At 45.1% G+C, this 18,323-nt stretch overlaps 1 long non-coding RNA gene across 1 annotated transcript in view; it reads right to left on the bottom strand.

Moving 5' to 3' along the window:
* Positions 1-7,238: 7,238 nt before the first annotated feature.
* Positions 7,239-18,323, bottom strand: part of LOC139234907 (uncharacterized) — a 62,532-nt gene continuing 51,447 nt past the window's right edge. The window contains exon 3 of the long non-coding RNA XR_011588360.1: positions 7,239-7,313. This is a non-coding gene — a long non-coding RNA (uncharacterized lncRNA). The remainder of the gene's footprint in view (positions 7,314-18,323) is intronic.

The following is an 18,323-nucleotide window of genomic DNA, read 5'->3' as shown; positions in this document are numbered from 1 at the left end:
ATATGGTTTTTGGTAGGCCGGCCGGAGGAGCACTGACTCTGGGCTGTCGCAATATTGGGCATTTAGTGGCCAGGCCGGCACTGCTGCTCCTCCCGGCCCCACAAGAATAAATTAAAACATACCTGCTTGGGGCCCTCTACAGTTGCAATGCAAGCTAATTCAGGGCAGAATGTGCATGGCAGGTACTCTCCCCAATACAATACTATAAAGGCAATCGGGGCCCTATGCACATTATAGGACCCTAATTTGCATATTGAAAGGTCCGACTGCTTGATTCAAGTGGAGGCTCAGGTCAACCAGCGACCTTGGGAAGACAAGAGTCAGTCAGCAAGACAGCCAGCTGGCTAGACTCTGTCAGCAAGAACCAAGCAAAAGTCATGCGCCACCATTTTGGGGCACTGCCACCATATCTCCATCTGGAGGGCGACCTGAGAATCTCCCCAGGAGTGACAAATCTGGGGGAAGTTGGTTGGTTTGCGTCCTGGGTATTAGAAAGAGTAGTACAGGAAGGCTTTCTATAGATTGATAACTCAAAAATTCAATAGCATATATTTGGCTAGAAATTAACCAGCCTTGCGCTCGTTTTTCTTAGCGATATTTCGCCTTTTTTGATGGTAAAAGGTACTCACCTAAATTGGACAAAGTTGCGTGCCGGCGGTTTTGAAATACCGCTGAAAAGCAGACCACCATCGTGCAACACCAAATAAAATGCGAACCGCTTAAAATTGGCCGTTCGGCACACCCGTAGTTAGAAAGGAAAAAAACGCCAGATAAAAAGCTGCGTTGCAGCCTCAGAAACAGCAGTAAGTACAAAGACCTGCGCAAAAAAGGTAAGTTAAAGTTTTTATTTTTTAATTCTTTTGCAGCGATTACTTAGTTGAGGGTCTTGTAAATGTTTTGTGATTTTTGATTTTTTGTTTTTTGCAATTTTTTTGTGTGTTTGCCCTCCTCCCAGGGCCTGTGTTTTTAGCGGTAATCGGTCTCGGGTTAAAGCTAAGGTTTCCACTGCGAATCTTCGTGCAATGCCGATTTGTACTGTCGGGCGCATTTTGTTACCAATTTTACCCTTTTAAAAAATAGCAGTATTTTTAACGGTATTTTGGACGAAAAATGCCGGAAAAAATCTGCTATCACCAAAAGACCAATTTCTAGCCCATGGGAGTATGTATATTTTTACATACTAAAAATTGTGATTACAGTTGTACACATCTTTGAAAAATGTCTAATCTTAAGGTACCTTACCTTGGTTCTTTTGCTTTTCCTTCTTTAGGCTCTTTTTGAATAATTTTTTCCATACTAGTGCTCAATTTATCTTCATTCTTTTTCTATGTAACGAATGTGTAATTGATAATCCAAAGAAAAAGAATAGATTTAATGTTATTGCTTTATGGAACTTAAGGCACTGGATTCTCCTCTGAAATTCCGCCTGAAATTGGTACGAGATCTCCAGAGAATGACCGAAAATTTGGGCAATGAGGCCTACTGACACCTCAACATTATAGCCAGGATCCCCCTCCCCGGGACTGCCATTGGGAAGCCGTGGTTACAATCCTGGGTTCCCCCAATGAAGGAAAAGAGCCTCATAACAATCTCTTCTTCCTTTCGTATAGCTTCTAGTTAATTTCTGGGTAGGCCTCAGTCCCTGCAAAGGTCTGCAAGGCCGTTGATTTTCCCATCTTCAGTCTCTTTGACTGCCTCTTCTGGTACTGCAGTGGCAGTACTGCCAGGGAATCATGGCCAGATCAAGGACGGGCTCCCTCTTAGTGCTGGGTCAGAGTTCACCTGTCGGGAAGGCGGGTGGAAGTCCCATCCCACCGGAACACCGTCCCACCCCAAATATTCACACAGGATTTCTTATGTCAATTCCACCAAGCCTTTATGTACTCTTCCAGGATCCACAGGGCATGTGACCGTTAGATCACGGAAACTGAACCATTTCACGTACAGAGATCGATACTCAGGTTTGAAGAAAATACCAAATAGCCTTAACTTAGAAGCTTATTTTTATCCCGCTAATATTTCACAGCCATTCTACAAGCTAAATACAGATCAAATGGATGAAAATCATAACTGCACATACAGACAACTTCACACCATTCACAAGTTACATTCAAAGGGCCAGCTTTCGATAAAAGTCATTAATCGCCGAATAGCTTAAATTCATGCACTTATGTGCATGGGCAGAACCCACAAGAGACATAGTATTCCTCTTTCTCTGATTAGAGTTCATTTTCCACATGCAAATGAATAGGAATTCATCCAAATGGACAGTGACAGGATAGGGTACGTTTAGAATTTTTTACAGGGACGGGGGAATTTTGAACTTCCATCCAAAATAGTAAGTCGACAGAGCAGTCATACTGCCTTCCTGAAGCTGGCATTGGAAGGCCCAACTGTTTTGGTTTTTGGACCTGATTTGAACACTGCTGTTGGTGCTCTACTACAGCTCGCTGGTTGTGGGAGAGGCGGGGGAGGGGTGGGGGACAGTAGTTCGGGCCTGGGGGGTTGGGGGAGAATCTGATCCCAGAGAGGGTTGTGCATTATGGCCAGCAGAAAGTCGCAGTATATTTGTGGAGTCAGGAGGCAAAATTTGTCGGCAAAGAGATTAAATGTTAGGACGTATTTGCTTTCACAGAGAACCATCGCCCTCTGGAACTGATTACTGAAGTGAGTGGTGGATATGAATTCACTGCAATCCTTCAAAAGGGAGCTGAACGAGTTGCTGAGAGAGAAGGACATTTCTAGGTATTGCAGGGTAGCTGAAAATAGTGAGATTTAAGATTAATTACAGACACTCGGAGCTTTGCTTAATTACTTTAGGGAGTCAGAGAGGCATATCCCAGAGTTATTCCTAAATTGGCATCAGGTTTTTTTTTTTACCTCTCCCACAATATTACATGACTGTGTTGGTGCTAGCAATAGTGTTAAGAGTCATGAGAACCGAAGTGCCAGAAGAGAGAAAACAAATACAAAAAATAAGTGGTTAAGAAATGGCTGAAGTACACTGAGCTAAATATTACCTTTTCACAACCTTACATACACTGTAGCAGCCATGGACACTCATTTCACATGGGAGTGAATATGAATGGATGTGCTGCGCACACAAGCATATTAGGAAATGGCATGCCGGCCATCCACATCCGTAAATTGATCTGTAAATAAAACTCCTCCCTGTTTCAGGCAGTCACTTCTTGCACTGTTCTTCCCTACCCATGGGTAATTGAGCAGGATACGAAATGGGTGGTGATCCGGCCTAGGAGATCTCTGCCCAGTTTTAGCGATTGGGATCACCAGATTCGCGATTAGAAAATAATCTTAGTTTAAAATTCTACTGACCTACTGCCAAGCGAAGGCAACAGGCAACAATGCTGAGCAATGACGATCTCAACTGAAGGTTAAAATGCAGAAAGGAACCAATTATGCTCTGAGTAGAAATGGTGAAGAAAAACTACAAGAAATTTGCATTAAAAAATTTGCAATGGTTAAATACGCTACTAAATTAACTAGTACAAAATGAATTGGAGAAGAGTATTGATTTAAACAGTGGTTGAAGAGCTGTTTACTGGGGGCGGGCGGGGGAGCTCCAGTAGAATGGACTTGTTACTGATGGGAGAAAAGGAAATCAGGAGGGCATTTATATTGAGACCTTACCTACAGCATGTCTCGGGGATCATCACATGGCGTGACCAAGGCAGGAAAGTCTCATTTGCACAATGTTTTATTTACTTGTATGTGGAGAATGAGAAGCAAACTGTAAACAGTACCAAAATTGCTATTTTAAACCTGACTGCCAGTAGGTAAATTCTAGTTTTCCCTTGGCTGACTATTTTGTTAAGTTTTCGGTTTACACAACATGGTTTCAATTTTAATTTTATGTGCCCAATGAGTAGTCGGTGGGTTGTTACCGGCATGAGGCCCAAGCTATTTTGAGGTCCGGGCCTCATTTATATGCTGCAGACATCAACCCTGCACAGAACTGGCCAGCAGTTGGCACCTGGCCCCATATATATATTAATTTTAAAATATCTTCAGCTGTTTTTTTGAGCAGCCTCCACAGTCACTCGAAAATTGAGGATTCATTTCTCTCATGTTGGGAAGGGGATTGGAATGCAAAAGTGACAAAGTGATGCTCCATCTGGAGTATTGTGTTCAGTTCTGGGCATTGAACCTCAGGAAGGGTATATTGGCCTCGGAAGATGGGCAGCACCAGAATGATACCAGAGCATAAAGGGTTAAAATATTAGGACAGTTTGCACAAACTTGGTCGGTGTTCACTTCAGTTTAGCAGGTTGAGGGATGATCCAATCGAGGCCTTTAAAATGATAACGGGATTCGAAAAGGTTGAGAGCAATTTTAACCTAAGCCACCCATTGGGAAACTGATGAGATCTGGTGCAATGCTGGCTTTCCCTGCCCAACTTTACACTCCATTGACTTCAAAATAATAGGGCCCAGTATAAAACCAGCATTGCACCCGATCTCGCAGCATCCTGACAGGCTAGGCAAGTTAAAATTATCCCTATGACCTCTGGTGGGAGAAGCCAGAACAAGGGGGCGTAATCTTAAATTTAGAGCTAGGCCACTTAAGAGTGAAATCAGGAAGTTTTTTTCTTCTTCACACGTATGCTAGTGAAAACCTGGAAAACTCTTCCCCAAAAAGCTGTAGGCGCTGGGTAAATTGAAACTTTCAAGACTGAGATCAATAGATTTTTTTTCGATAAGGGTATCAGGGGATATGGATGAAAGGCAGGTAAATGGAGTTGATGTACAAATCAGCCACGAGCTATTTGATTGGTGGAACAGGATCGAGGGGATAAATTGCTTATTTCTGTTACTTTGGCCCCAAGTTTCCACATGATTTGCTCCTGATTTTTAGGAGCAACTGGTGTAGAACGGAGTATCTTAGAAATCGGAATTCTCGTCATTTAGTTTGCTCCAGTTCTAGTCAGTTAGAACAGTTTCACTTTGGAACAGAATTTTTTTTCAAAAGGGGGCGTGTCCGGCCACTTACGCCTGTTTTCAAAGTTTCGTCAGTGAAAACTTACTCCAAACTAACTTAAAATGGAGTAAGTGAAGATTTTTGTACGCTCGAAAAAACCTTGTCTACACTTAGAAAATCAGGCGTAGGTTACAAATCAGGCGTAGGGAATGGTGGGGGGGGGGGGGTTTAAAGGGAAGTTTACAAACATTAAACACTTCAGTTTTACAAATAAAGAGCCATCATCAATAATAAATGATAAATACATCAATAAATCAACCAATAAATCAATCAAAAAAAATGAATAAGAAATAATTTTTTTTTTAAATCAATAAATAAAACATTTTCTATTTAGCGACAACAGCACCGGGAGCCCTCCAACAGCGTGCTGGGATGCCCCCCTCAGTGTGTCTCTATCTCTCTGTCTGTCTGTGTGTCTCTCATTCTCTGTCTGTCAGTGTCTGTGTTTCTCACAGCGAGGGGAGGGGGGGAGGGGGTAGAGGGAGAGAGGGAGGGAGCAGGGGGAGGGATGGGGGAGAAGGGGGAGGGGGAGAAGGGGGAGAAGGGGGTGGGGGAGAGAAGGGGATAAAGGGGAGAAGAGGGAGAAAGGAGATGGGGGGAAGGAGATTGGGGGGGAAGGAGATTGGGGGGGGAAGGAGATTGCGGGGGGGGAGGAGATTGGGGGGGGAAGGAGATTGGGGGGGTGGGGGGGAAGGAGAAGGGGGAGGCAGGCTGAACGGGCTGAGCCCGAGCCTTCGGGCAGGGCCCGTCCCCAGCACCAGATTTACGGGTAGGTGGCGTTGGGTCGAGTCGGGGGGGTGGTGGGAGGGAGGTCGGTTCGGTTCGGGTCGGAGGGAGGGAGGGAGAGGGAGGTCAGGTCGGGGGGAGGGAGGTCAGGTCGGATCCAGTCCGGGGGCGGGGGGGGAGCGGGAGTCGGGTCCGGAGGCGGTGGGGGGGGGGGGGAGCGGGTGTCGGGTCCGGTCCGGGGGCAGGAGCGGGTGTCGGGTCCGGTCCGGAGGCGGGGGGGAGCGGGTAGGGAGGAGCGGTTGTCGGGTCCGGTCCGGGGGGGGGAGCGGGTGTCGGGTCCGGTTCGGGGGCGGGCATGGGGGTGGGGAGCGGGTGTCGGGTCCGGTCCAGGGGCGGGGGGGGGGGTGGAGTGGGTGTCGGGTCCGGGGGCGGGGGGGGGGGGGGGGGGAGAGCGGGAGTCGGTGTCGGGTCGGGTCCGGAGGCAGGAAGCGGGAGTCGAGTCGGGTCGGGAGGAAGCAGGAGCTGGCCGTGGGAGGAGCCTTATTCACGCAGCCCCAGTGAGGCCATTGGGCCAGGGCTAGGGGCTGCGTGCTTCGGGCCCCTCCCACACAGTTTCGGGCGCCTGGAGCTACTGCACTTGCGTGCCCACTGTAGTGCGCATGTGCAGAGGTCCCGGCACTGTTTTCAGTGCAGGGACCTGGCTCCGCCCCCTGCAGCTCATGCTGCGCTGTGCCGAGGGCCAGAGGACTGCAGGGAGGTGGAGAATCTGGAGGGTTTTTTTAGGCGCACTTTGTGGCGCAAAAAATGGGTGTCCAGGTTGGAACTGCGCCGTTCTTGGCGTGGCTCGAAACTTGGGCCCTATGTTCCTGTGTTCATTCGTACTATGTCATCGAGCCGGGAGCACTAAATTGAGGCAATCGTGATCCTGTTCTCACTAAAGATCTACACATGCGCACTTTGCGGCAAAGGTCACCAAACAGCAATCAGGAGTGAAAAGGGTAGCCGATTCTTCCTTCCTCAGGCCAAGAATGCCAAATGCAATTACAGCATCCTTCCTGTCACCCCCAGCTGAGATCAGATAACTCAACATTTGGGACCTTCTGATCTGTATCGTTCAGTCACAAATTGCCCTTTTCAACAAATATTAGGTGACCACTATCGGACTTTTAGAATAAAATGTCACTGAATTAGTCAGGCCAGATTTTGCTGGAGCAGGGCATCTTGCAGTGTGCCCCGTTAGACTTTTTTCTGCACCCTTCAGTCGTTTGTGCGAAGCAAATAACGGAGTGGCGCAAGTTGAGCAGCAAGTTCAGGAGAACGCACCTCGCGGCCTATCTATTAATCCCCCGAGCTTGCTGGCCCATTTGTAAGATGCAGCAAGATTTCTGCCACCGATTAATATATCTGACACAATTCTCCTCCTTTAGATTATTTGAACTGGCAAGAAATTAACATTTTCTCTTTCTCTCTAGACCCAAAGCACTCAAACAAACTTGATGCAGTGTATCTATTATTTTACCTGACCAGTCATTAACGGTACCAGCTTCTTATCACATTGTATATTCAGTTTCTTCAACTGTTTCTTCTTCCTTCAATCAAAAACATATGAAATTAATAATCAACACGTGATGTTATCAAATATGCAGTTAGAAACACACACACACACACACACACATATATATATATATATATATATCCGTACACAGATCCAACAGGAAACCATTGTAACGGGATTTAAAATTCTGTTGCTAACATGTGAAAAGACAGATCCAAATAATTTGGAAAAATCGCGTTCCAAACACTGTGCTCATTTGTATTAGCTCATTCTCCCTCTCACAGACTCTCTCTCACACTTGCACATTCTCTCTCTCTCACACACTCTCACTCACCGTAAAAATCACCCTCTTCTGCCCTTGCTTTGCTGGTGTGTGTGTCGCAGACGTTGGGAACGGGGGCAGGGCCCGCACCGGGTTCCAGGCACAGAACCTGTACAAGCATGCTGGTAATGTCCATCTTTTGTTACTGTTTGTAGCTGATTGTATTGATTCATTAAAGTTTTAACTTATAAATGTAAACTCGCCCTAACGATTGTATTTATTCATTAAAGATTTAACTTTAAAACGTAGACTCACCCTAACGGAAAAATCGTTTACCCGGAATAGCCCAATCCCCGAGGGACCCGGATAATCGAGAATTGCCTGTAATTCTTTCAAATATCAAACTACAAACCCATGAAAGAGCTTGGTATTGTTGGATTGGCTCAAGATTTACGAATTATGGCTGCTGCCTTGCATAATTACAAATCGATGGTTACATACATTACATGGTTACATACCATCTGCACATTAACCAAGTGAAAAATCTGCAAAAGGACATAGACAGGCTAAGTGAGTGGGCAAAAATTTGGCAGATGGAGTATAATGTTGGAAAGTGTGAGGTCATGCATTTTGGCAGAAAAAAATCAAAGAGCAAATTATTATTTAAATGGAGAAAGATTGCAAAGTGCCGCAGGACAGCGGGACCTGGGGGTACTTGTGCATGAAACACAAAAGGATAGTATGTAGGTATAGCAAGTGATCAGGAAGGCCAATGGTATTTTGAGCTTTATTGCAAAGGTGATGGAGTATAAAAGCAGGGAAGTCTTTACCACAGCTAAATAAGGTATTGGTGAGGCCACATCTGAAATACTGCGTGCAGTTTTGGTTTCCATATTTATGAAAGGATATACTTACTTTGGATGCAGTTCAGAGAAGGTTCACTAGGTTGATTCTAGGGATGAGGGGGTTGACTTATAAGGAAAGGTTGAATAGGTTGGGCCTCTACTCACTGGAATTCAGAAGAATGAGAGGTGATCTTATCGAGACATATAAGATTATGAGGGGGCTTGACAGGGTGGATGCAGAGAGGATGTTTCCACTGATGGGGGAGACTCGAACTAGAGGGCACGATCTTAGAATAAGGGGCCGCCCATTTAAAAGAGAGATGAAGAGAAATTTCTTCTCTCAGGGAATTGTGAATCTGTGGAATTCGCTGCCTCAGAGAGCTGTGGAAGCTGGGACATTGAATACATTTAAGACAGAAATAGATGGTTTCTTAGACGCTAAGGGGATAAGGGGTGATGGGGAGTGGGTGGAGAAGTGGAGCTGAGTCCATGATCAGATCAGCCACGATCGTATTAAATGGCGGAACAGGCTCGAGGGGCCGTATGGCCTACTCCTGTTCCTATTTCTTCTGTTCTTATGAAAGCTCTTCTGATGTTTCCACAGAACTGCTGGGGGCCTGCCCAAATAGCTACCATTATTCCCTAGCGAACACCACAGATTGGTAGAAGCTCTGAAACCGTTGGTAGTGTAGCCGCTGCTCTGTCCTAAGCTCAGAGGGCATAGCCAAACAGCACATCAGGCACCTACATGTTGAATGGTTCCACGTACCAAAGAATAGTTTACTTCTGTGACGCCCTCATTTGCACAGCTTGGAAGCATCTGCAGCATTAACATTGAATGCAGTCTTTATCTTGACTTCCACAGGGAGGGCAGTGCTGACTGACTGTTAGCCATGAAATATGTCATTCAGAAGGTAGCACAGGTCAGTAGACATTTCTTGGCAATGCAGTACTTTCCCTGAGGGACAAGTTGCTGCGTGTAAGTCCATACATAGGGCCCTGGGGTAGTTAGTATGGGTGATTGCTAGTCTACTATGAAGCCTTTTCTTCTGCTTTCCCCTGTGTCTCCTATGGAGATACGGATAACACACATTGCAGCTGTAATATTCATCAGCCAAAGATACGAAAAGGTTGATTTTCATTTCTGTGCCTCCTCCGGTCGCCTGACAGTCGAGTAGGCTGAAGAGGTGCCACATCTGGGAAGGAAGTATAGCCCAATTTTCCTGAGCTGGACTATTTACATTGCCCAGGCACAAGCCCAGTAATGGTATGCACTCTGGCATGGACTTTCCTTGGGATATAGGAGGACAGGTGAGGCCAGCAGCAACATGAGCCTTCGGGCTGCGGCTGGAGTGGATCACCACAGGGTCCTTACAGAAGCCCCACCACCAGATTACTTTGGGTGCCTCTCGACTTCCGCACCCAATGGGCAGGTGAGCAGGAAAGTGAGGTGGGAGACTAGGAATCTATCAAAATTCCCTGGATTCTGGGGCGGCCCCAGCGGATTAGAAAACCACAAATGTAACGCCCCTATTTAAAAAAAGCAGACAAAAAGCAGGAAACCATAGGCCAGTTAGCCTAACATCTGTCGTTGGGAAAATGCTGGAGTCCATTATTAAGGAATCAGCAGCGGGATATTTGCAAAAGCATAATTCAATTAAGCAGAGTCAGCGTGGTTTTATGAAAGGGAAATCATGTTTGACAAATTTGCTGGAGTTCTTTGAGGATGTAACGAGCAGGGTGGGTAAGGGGAACCAGTGGATGTGGTGTATTTGGATTTCCAGAAGGCATTCGGTAAGGTGCCACATAAAAAGTTACTGCACAAGATAAAAATTCATGGGATTGGGGGTAATTTATTAACATGAATAGTAGTTTGGCTAACTAACAGAAAACAGAGTCGGGGTAAATGGGTCATTTTCCGGTTGGCAAACAAAAACTCGTGGGGTGCCGCAGAGATCGGTGCTGGGGCCTCAACTATTTACAATCTATATTAATGACTTGGATGAAGGGACCGAGTATAATGTAGTCAAGTTTGTTGATGACACAAAGATGGGTGGGAAAGCAAATTGTGAGGAGGACACAAAAAATCTGCGAAGGAATATAGACATGCTAAGTGAGTGGGCAAAAATTTGGCAGATGGAGTATAATGTAGGTAAATGTGAGGTTATCTACTTTGGCAGAAAAAATAGAAAAGCAAATCATAATTTAAATGGAGAAAAATTGCAAAGTGCTGCAGTACAGAGGGACCTGGGGTCCTTGTGCATGAAACACACAGAGTTAGTATGCAAGTACAGCAAGTAATCAAAAAGGCAAATGGAATATTGGCCTTTATTGCAAGGGGTTAGAGTATATAGGCAGAGAAGCCCTGCTACAACTGTACAGGGCATTGGTGAGGCCACATCTAGAGTACTGCGTAGTTTTGGTCTCCGTATTTAAGGAAAGATATACTTGCATTGGAGGCTGTTCAGAGAAGGTTCACAAGGTTGATTCCGGAGATGAGGGGATTGACTTATGAAGATAGGTTGAGTAGGTTGGGCCTATACTCACTGGAGTTCAGAAAAATGAGAGGCGATCTTTTCGAAACATATAAGATAATGAGGGGGCTCGACAAAGTGGATGCAGAGATGATATTTCCACTCATAGGGGAAACTAAAACTATGGGACATAGTCTCAGAATAAGGGGCCGTCCATTTAAAACTGAGATGAGGATGAATTTCTTCTCTCAGAGGGTTGTAAATCTATGGAATTCTCTGACCCAGAGAGCTGGGGAGGCTGAGTCATTGAATATATTTCAGGCGGAGATAGACAGATTTTTGAGCAATAAGGGAATAAAGGGTTAAAGGGAGCGGGCAGGGAAGTGGAGCTGAATCCAGGATCAGATCAGCCATGATCTTATTAAATGACGGAGCAGACTCGAGGGGCCAGGTGGCTTACTCCTGCTCCTATTTCTTATGTTCTTAACACTCTCTCCAACCTCGTTACTATGCTTTTAATGGTCCTGTATCTACTCCAAGAACAGCCCACTTATGAGTTTCTGGTAAGACCCAGGAAATCCCATGCAGCACAGTGGGAGTGGAGACCTGATGCAATGGATCTCCACTCTCCCTTTCTCTGGATTGTATCTGGAAACTAAGCATTCTTTCGGCACAATGAAGAGGAAAATCTCTACCATTGTTTATTATGTCTGTAGTGTACTTGTGAATGACTCCACGAGGCAATGTGTTGTACTCAAACTGTAGTGACCTTGGTTCTTTATTCCAAACTCCAGAGTGAGCCACAAGCATGGTGTGTAGCCTTCTATACTGGGCCCTGCTACCAGGGCAGGAAACCCCCAGTCTCCACCAGTTGCACCCTCTAGTGGTGCCAGCATAGTATATACACAGTGTAAACCTTATTGATGGTACATCAGGTAAACAAGTCTCCATCTTATGCAACCACGCAGTGACTACATAGAGAGTACATCCATAGTCTGCATATGCAACAAAGTTCAACTCAGGTTAGGAGTAGTGGGCACCATCAAAACATTTATTGCACCCAAAGAGAAACAATATCAACCTGTGTTAGGACCCATAAACAAGCCCTTAGTAGAATGATTGAGCAGTGGATAATAAAACAATGCCAGATGTGAATACTAACAATTCTGTTTTCATGGGGCAGAACACCAGGAAACTGCCACAAATGCCTGCTGGCACTTATCTCACTCTTTCCTTGGCTTTCCACCACTTTTAATGTGAACCTCCATTGTTGTTAACAACGGAAAACATACCCCTTAGTCAAGAAAGAAGGTATTTAGAAAAGTATATAAAATTTAAATTTGTATAAAGTAAACGCAGATTAATACTTCAAAATAAACCCAGAGAGTGGGATAAAAGGACATGCAGGGAAATTGGCAAAAAGTAAATTTGGAGCAGATACAATTAAAAAAAAACAATTTTTTCTGTTTTCCTCAAGGCACTGACTTGTGCTGTGTTACTGTTCCAGATGTGTCAGGCATCCTCCAGGACTTTGCCTGAGGCAATAATCATGTGGGAATTGTGACCGTGAGTGTTGGCAGGCTGTTCAACCGTGTGGGCCTTCACAGCTGCTTTCTATCTTCATTGTATTTCTAGCAAGATTTTCTTGACAGCAATTAACAGTGGGGACTCTTGATTAAGATGCTTTCCTTAACTCAGGTGCACCAAGACCAATTGTAACACACCTTCGACTGCCCATTGCTGCCAGCTAACATAATACAGACTAGAGAACGAACTTGGGACATTACTGGTCTGTACGGTTCAGCTAATCACTTGACAAACTTAAGGAGCTTTCTGGAAAGCTTTTGCCAGGACAAATGTTGCTACTCAATATTTGTACAAATCCTCCAAGTTACATTAATAGAGATTAAGACATCGGAGTTATTCAAAATATATATGGATGCCATGATGAGAGAATGAATATAGTAGAAGAATGACCTTTGATCGGCTGAATTATTTTTTCTCACCATTGACTTTATGCACTTATGACACCTGATCAAATGTTATTTGGTATTATTCAAACTTACCAAGTCAATGAGTGAGAAAAAGGCATTTGACATCAATGCCGAAATATTCCGAAGCATCCAATATTTCCCCCGTCCTGTGCCAGAAGCACCCTGCCCACCATATTGGATCAGGCTCCTCCGTAGGCGTCCAGGATGCATGTTGGAATGATTTAGGAAGCTCACTGCAATATTTAACGAACCTACGCTGGTTGTAGGACACTTGTGTGAAATTGGGCTGCCACTGTGCTTGACTCGCCATGTGATAAACTCGTTCAGCAACTTGTGGCGCTGTCAGCAAGGACTCTGCAGGAACACTATTTAAAAGACTCATCCCTCTCTATGCAGGTAAGTTGCCGCTTTGTCCTTGTAGGCTGCTGGTTAGCATCTGAGCGTTTTTTGGCTCATTCCTTTAAATTCTGCAAATGAATTCTGACCAGATAAGAGGTTTTTGCTGGTGCAGGACTGCTTTTGGCTGCCTTCAAAACAGTTTTATTGCAGTCATGGGTGGTCTGGTAGGGCTGCTTTTATAGCTGGAAGATGAGGGGGAGAGCTGCCAAGAACACAGGAAGGAGCAGGAAGAAGAGGGAGGAGGACACCGCACAGGAGGCCATAATCACAGCGGGTCTTCAGGGAACACGTCCCGAAACTCAACTTCACTGAGGAGCAATGCCTGACGAAAGGTCATCGACCTGAAACGTTATCTCTGTTTCTTTCTCCACAGATGCTGAGTACTTCCAGCATTTTCTGTTTTTAGTTCCAATTTCGAGCAGTGACATGACAACAGTATTCTGCTTGAGTTTTAATGTCTCAGGGACCTCCACTTCACAAAGGAGTCTATCACCAAGCTGTGTCACCAGTTGCAGCCACAATCGGGCCTCGGACCAGGGCGTGGACAGGGCTGGCAAGGTCACCGTGGCCCTTAAATTTTATGCAACAGGTTTCTTCAAAGCTGCCGCAGGAGACATCACCAAAATCTTTATATAATGATACAGAACAAAGAACATTCCACATCAATAGGTTATCTTATTTGGTTAAGCAAGATCGCTTCCAACTGTTTCTCCAACACTTCTGACCTTTTAACGTCAGCAAACTCCCTCATCGCTTTCTCTTTAAAAACCTGACTGCCAGTGCAGCATTCTGCTTCAAAAAGCCTCTCTGCCAGACTATAATTGCCCAAGTTTCTCGAAAGAAAGAAAAAGGCGCAAACTTACATGGATGCTCGTTTTCTTCCGGCCCCTCAGTGCTGAAAATAAAAATGCAGAGTTTTCTCGCCACACGCGCACCCTCTGGCGCTGGCGCTATCCGATCCGAATCTGAAGGGCGGAGCCTCCAAAGTGCGCTGAAACCGCACAGTGCATGCGCTGAAAAAAAAGGGGCAACAAATCGCGCATTCGCACCGTGCACAGAATTTTTTTCTTTAACCCACTGGGCATGCACGTTGCACATGCGCAATTTGGTGCCCGTTTTTTTTTCCAGCACATGCACTGCAGTTTCAGTGCATTGCGCATGCACATAAGAAAAAAAAAATACCCATTTGAACATGTGCAGTAGAAAGTATTAAAAAAACAGCCCGTGTGGGGACTGTATGGATCACCATTGAGAATCCATTGGTGGCAGAGGTGGATTTGCAGGTAGGAAATACAGCTTCATTCACGAGATGGCTGCAATGGAACAGCGCAGAGTGGGCGAAAGGGCCAGCGATGGAGATGGGGAAATCTGCAAAAGGACATAGACAGGCTAAGTGAGTAGGCAAAAATGTGGCAGATGGAGTATAATGTTGGAAAGTGTGAGGTCATGAACTTTGGCAGAAAAAATCAAAGAGCAATTTATTATTTAAATGGAGAAAGATTATAAGTGCTGCACTAGAGCAAGACCTGGGGGTACTTGTGCATGAAACACAAAAGGATAATATGCTGGTACAGCAAGTGATCAGGAAGGCCAATGGAATCTTGGCCTTTATTGCAAAGGGGATGGAGTATAAAAGCAGGGAAGTCTTGCTACAGCTATACAGGGTATTGGTGAGGTCACACCTGGAATACTGCGTGCAGTTTTTGTTTCCATTATTTACAATATACTTGCTTTGGAAGCTGTTCAGAGAAGGTTCACTAGGTTGATTTCGGAGATGAGGGGGTTGACTTATGAGGGGGTTGACTTATGAGGAAAGGTTGAGTAGGTTGGGCTTCTACTCACTGGAATTCAGAAGAATGAGAGGTGATCCACCTTGTCAAGGCCCCTCATAATCTTATCGAAATGTATAAGATTATGAGGGGGCTTGACAAGGTGGATGCAGAGAGGATGTTTCCACTGATGGGGGAGACTGAGTCCATGATCAGATCATCCATGATCTTATTGAATGGTGGAGCAGGCTCGAGGGGCCGTATGGCCTACTACTGTTCCTATTTCTTATGTTCTTATGTAAGGAGGAAGAGATTCCTCGCGGAAGAAATTGAGCCCCTGGTAGACTTAATTGAGAGTAGATGGGGTGCTCTTGAGAACAAAGGGAGCTTCAGTAAAAATAAGCTTAAAGCTTCTGCACTCGCAAAAGTTTGGGACCAGGTCGCAGTAGAGTTTAATACAATGTCTATGACCCCGAGAACTGGTGCGCAGCTCAAAAAGAAGTGGCAGGACCTCGGACAAGCAGTGACTGTAAGTAATATGTTAAATTTACATTTATTTGGGCTTTTAAATATATGCATATTAATGCACTGCAATAACATCTGTAAATGTGATTCATGTGTGTGTGTGGGTTTGTTCAGAAGGACCCTGTCTTAAAAAATTCCATTTCGTCTTTGCAGCATCATAGAAACATAGAAAATAGGTGCAGGAGTAGATCATTCGGTCCTGCGAGCCTGCACCGCCATTCAATGAGTGCATGGCTGAACATGCAACTTCAGTACCCCATTCATGCTTTCTTGCCATACCCCTTGATCCCCCTAGTAGTAAGGACAACGTCGAAATCCTTTTTGAATATATTTAGTGAATTGGCCTCAACAACTTTCTGTGGTAGAGAATTCCACAGGTTCACCACTCTCTGGGTGAAGAAGTTTCTCCTCATCTCGGTTCTAAATGGCTTACCCCTTATCCTTAGACTGTGACCCTTGGTTCTGGACTTCCCCAACATTGGGAACATTCTTCCGGCATCTATCCTGTCTAAACCCGTCAGAATTTTAAACGTTTCGATGAGATCCCCTCTCATTCTTCTGAACTCCAGTGAATACAAGCCCAGTTGATCCAGTCTTTCTTGATACGTCAGTCCCGCCATCCCGGGAATCAGTCTGTGTACCTTCGCTGCACTCCCTCAATAGCAAGAATGTCCTTCCTCAAGTTAGGAGACCAAAACTGTACACAATACTCCAGGTGTGGCCTCACCAAGGCCCTGTACAACTGTAGTAACACCTCCCTGCCCCTGTATTCAAATCCTCTTGCTATGAAAGCCAACATGCCATTTGCTTTTTAACCGCCTGCTGTACCTGCATGCCAACCTTCAATGACTAATGTACCATGATACCCAGGTCTCGTTGCACCTCCCCTTTTCCTATTATCTGTCACCATTCAGATAATAGTCTGTCTCTCTGTTTTTACCACCAAAATGGATAACCTCACATTTATCCACATTATACTTCATCTGCCATGCATTTGCCCACTCACCTAACCTATCCAAATCACTCTGCAGCCTCACAGCATCCTCCTCGCAGCTCACACTGACACCCAACTTAGTGTCATCCGCAAATTTGGAAATACTACATTTAATCCCCTCGTCTAAATCATTAATGTACAATGTAAACAGCTGGGGCCCCAGCACAGAACCTTGCGGTACCCCACTAGTCACTGCCTGCCATTCTGAAAAGTACCCATTTACTCCTACTCTTTGTTTCCTGTCTGCCAACCAGTTCTCAATCCACGTCAGCACACTACCCCCAATCCCATGTGCTTAACTTTGTACATTAATCTCTTGTGTGGGACCTTGTCGAAAGCCTTCTGTAAGTCCAAATATACCACATCAACTGGTTCTCCCTTGTCCACTCTACTGGAAACATCCTCAAAAAATTCCAGAAGATTTGTCAAGCATGATTTCCCTTTCACAAATCCATGCTGACTTGGACCTATCATATCACCTCTTTCCAAATGCGCTGCTATGACATCCTTAATAATTGATTCCATCATTTTACCCACTACCGATTTCAGGCTGACCGGTCTATAACTCCCTGTTTTCTCTCTCCCTCCTTTTTTAAAAAGTGGGGTTACATTGGCTACCCTCCACTCCATAGGAACTGATCCAGAGTCTATGGAGTCTTGGAAAATGACTGTCAATGCATCCGCTATTTCCAAGGCCACCTCCTTAAGTACTCTGGGATGCAGACCATCAGGCCCTGGGGATTTATCGGCCTTCAATCCCATCAATTTCCCCAACACAATTTCCAGACTAATAAGGATTTCCCTCAGTTCCTTCTTCTTACGAGACCCTTGTTTGTGTCCTCCTTAGTGAATACCGAACCAAAGTACTTGTTCAATTGGTCTGCCATTTCTTTGTTCCAGTTGACTTCCCCTGATTCTAACTGCAGGGGACCTACGTTTGTCTTTACTAACCTTTTTCTCTTTACATATCTATAGAAGCTTTTGCAGTCCATTTTAATGTTCCCTGCAAGCTTCCTCTCGTACTCTATTTTCCCTGCCCTAATCAAACCCTTTGTCCTCCTCTGCTGAGTTCTAAACTTCTCCCAGTCCCCGGGTTCGCTGCTATTTCTGGCCAATTTGTATGCCACTTCCTTGGCTTTAATACTATCCCTGATTTCCCTGGATAGCCACGGTTGAGCCACCTTCCCTTTTTTATTTTTACGCCAGATAGGGATGTACAATTCTTGTAGTTCATCCATGCGGTCTCTAAATGTCAGCCATTGCCCATCCACTGTCAACCCCTTAAGTATCATTCGCCAATCTATCCTAGCCAATTCATGCCTCATACCTTCAAAGTTACCCTTCGTTAAGTTCTGGACCATGGTCTCTGAATTAACTGTTTCATTCTCCATCTTAATGTAGAATTCCACTATATTATGGTCACTCTTTCCCAAGGGGTCTCGCACAACGAGATTGCTAATTAATCCTCTCTCATTACATAACACCCAGTCTAAGATGGCCTCCCTCCTAGTTGGTTCCTCGACATATTGGTCTAGAAACCATCCCTTATGCACTCCAAGAAATCCTCCTCCACCGTATTGTTTCCAGTTTGGTTAGCCCAATCTATATGCATATTAAAGATCATCCGAGAACGGTCACAAACTGGAGGAGGTCTGCCAAGTAGGCTGCAACTAACAGCCGTGGAGCAGAGATAGCATCAATGATTAAATGTCACGGGAGAAGACCAACAATCAATGTGGAAGCTGGGCCCAGTTTTCCATTAGATGGTAAGCCCTACAAATT

Source organism: Pristiophorus japonicus, chromosome 2 (assembly GCF_044704955.1).
Source record: "Pristiophorus japonicus isolate sPriJap1 chromosome 2, sPriJap1.hap1, whole genome shotgun sequence".
NCBI classification, from domain to species: Eukaryota; Metazoa; Chordata; class Chondrichthyes; family Pristiophoridae; genus Pristiophorus; species Pristiophorus japonicus.
Note: the sequence above shows the minus strand (reverse complement) of the source record. Positions and strands in the feature narration are given on the sequence as shown.